At 27.0% G+C, this 2690-nt stretch overlaps 1 long non-coding RNA gene across 1 annotated transcript in view; it reads right to left on the bottom strand.

Moving 5' to 3' along the window:
• Positions 1-148: 148 nt before the first annotated feature.
• Positions 149-2690, bottom strand: part of LOC107882295 — an 11612-nt gene continuing 9070 nt past the window's right edge. Inside the window, exons 3-5 of the long non-coding RNA XR_001678671.2 lie at positions 2540-2548; positions 1022-1027; positions 149-325 (exon numbers count right to left, since the gene is read on the bottom strand). This is a non-coding gene — a long non-coding RNA (uncharacterized LOC107882295). The remainder of the gene's footprint in view (positions 326-1021; positions 1028-2539; positions 2549-2690) is intronic.

Below are 2690 nucleotides of genomic sequence, written 5' to 3'. Positions count from 1 at the left end.
GAATTTTAAATTTAAGATGTATAACTATTATATAATAACTATAGGTGCTCAAAGAGGGTAATAGCTGGTAATGGTAGGAAACTACTAGTTTCGTAATTTTTGTAGCTGCATCGGCCGTTACAAATACTCATAAAATCCATTAAAATTGGATGACTAATTCTAAAAAACGCAGGAATCAGCATAATACGCTTGTCCGCTATATCTATGGCTATAGTGTTGTGACTTAAAAACAACTTATAGTATTTAATATATATTTACATATTACGAATGATTAATCTAATACAATATTGTATAACATAAATCAAAAACAACATACCATAGGTAACTAGAAACAAAATACACGGTGGTAATTTATAAGTATAATTATAAATTAGTTATAATTTGGTATAATTAAAGTGGAAAATCTAGTTATTTATTTGAAAAGTTCTCTATAATTTTCAAAATTTACAGTTGGGTACCAACTTTGAAATCGATTTTTTCTTGTATAAATATAAAACAAATCTAAATTTGTATATTAATTTCATAGTGTTTTAATACTTCAAATACCTATTTATTGTATATATTTTACTACTTTGTAACATACGACTATCATAATATCTACACAGCTCATCGACATAAAATATAATATTTTTAGGCCACATAAACTATACTTAAATCCATGCCAAAAAAATATGAAAAAATTAAAACATGGAATATACAAGTTTAAAAAAAGTATTTTTAATAGGTTCTTAGCAAAATGTATTTGCTTTGCACCTATCAAACTACACTAACCAGACCAAACTTTATCGGAATTGCAATTAAAAACCAAATTAGAAAAATATAATCATAGCTATACGCACACACTAGCTGACCTAAGTACTATACATGTGGGAAAAGTAACGCTCTCCCATAATATTCTATGATTTCCAATTGTTCAAAAAAAAATTTTAAAAAAATAAAAATATTACAAGACAGTATAAATTTACCAAGAAATTTCCAAACAAAAATAAATTAAATAAAAAACTCAAAAAATTATACATACGTTGGTCTGTAAAATAAATTATAAAATATTAATTATTAACTTTATTATTTGGGTATCTAAAAATATTAAATCGAAGTCTTAGGAAGAAACAAGTACTGTCATTATTGTTATTATTGACTTATTTTAAATTTAATTATCAATATTCAATAATCATCATAGCATGATAATAAAGTAAAAATAAAATAATAATATCTCCCTATATAGGTACTAAAATATATTTTAATATAATATGCACATTGCACATATACGTATAAGTCACCCGAGTATAAACAATTTCGTAGGTTTGCAACCAAAATATACTACCTAATTATAAATTTATAATTCTTCAGGAAAGAAATTTAAAACTTCTAACTGTATTATGATTTATGGCTTTCAATAATATTGTCAAGTATCTATTAGTATAGAATCTATTTTGTCACGTAAATATTATATAACTTATGGATTGTAAGTTATAGGTAACACTATAAATTGACAAATGACTATAACAAGAAGGTTTTATTTAAATCACTATTAAATAACAAACTTGAATACAGTGTTCATTAAACACCATTTGGTGCCTAACTAATTAAAGATTAATTTAAAAATTATGAGTATTATAGTTCTGTATAGAACGTCTCTACGTAGTGATGTGCAGTGTTGATTTGTATAATCTATTCTCATAACAAGTCCATCGTAAAAATGCCAGATAAAGCGTTGCTCATACACTATCGTGGAGTTTTAATTTTCATGATTTTTACGAGTTTTCTAAATATATGAACTTTAAATGCTTATAAAAAAAATTGTGATTGGATTTTTAATATTTTAAAATTTAATTGTAACAAAATATTAAGAGCATTGTATTAGTTTTTCAATCTTTTTAAACAGCAAATATAATTTTATTGACATTCAAAGAAAAAAAAAACTGAAAAAATTTGAAAATGTAAATGTCCGTATACAGTTGAAAGCACATCAAAATATTTTGAAAATTGTATCGTGTTTAGAAAATGCTAATATAAATAACCAGTGAAAATTTTATGTCATTTGTTTTAGAGTTACGCCAAAAACAAAAATCGGATTTTGCGTAAAAATTCCCGTTTTTCCTTAATTTTTTCTTTGTTTTTCCAGGTGCTTTTGAAAATTACTGGGAATTTAGAATGTTGACCGCAATGCACCAACTATACTCTATTCGGAATAAGATCGTACCCCAGTGGCCAAGTTGTGCGCATGGTCGTGGCTTTGTTCCGTGGCTTTGTTCCGTGGCAAATCCCAACGCGTCGCCGTAGTGTGGACAGCGTCTGACCATAATATTATGTCTGACCGCTGCCCAACGAAAACTGGTCGCCGCCGAGGTACGATCTCATTCCGAATAGAGTATAGATTCAATTTCCCGTCGAACAAGATACTGAAGTTGAAAATCAAAGCATTATTTCGACTACTTATTGTGTACACATACACAAATAAAAAAAACACACACACATCATTGTAAAATCAATACATCCATCGCTCCGCTCAGAATCTAAAAACAATGAAAATACGTACTTATTATTCCTAAAAATAAAGAAAATTGATTAATTACAAAATTATGTAGGCAGATACATTATATTTAGTAACTTAATTTGTTGCATCAAATGTTGAACAATATTATAATATTTCAGTAGATTGTAACGAACATTACGCGGTCAAGCCGCTG

Source organism: Acyrthosiphon pisum, chromosome A1, assembly GCF_005508785.2.
Source record: "Acyrthosiphon pisum isolate AL4f chromosome A1, pea_aphid_22Mar2018_4r6ur, whole genome shotgun sequence".
Lineage (NCBI taxonomy): Eukaryota > Metazoa > Arthropoda > Insecta > Hemiptera > Aphididae > Acyrthosiphon > Acyrthosiphon pisum.
The sequence above is the reverse complement of the archived record's forward strand: the minus strand, read 5'-3'. Positions and strand labels throughout refer to the sequence as shown.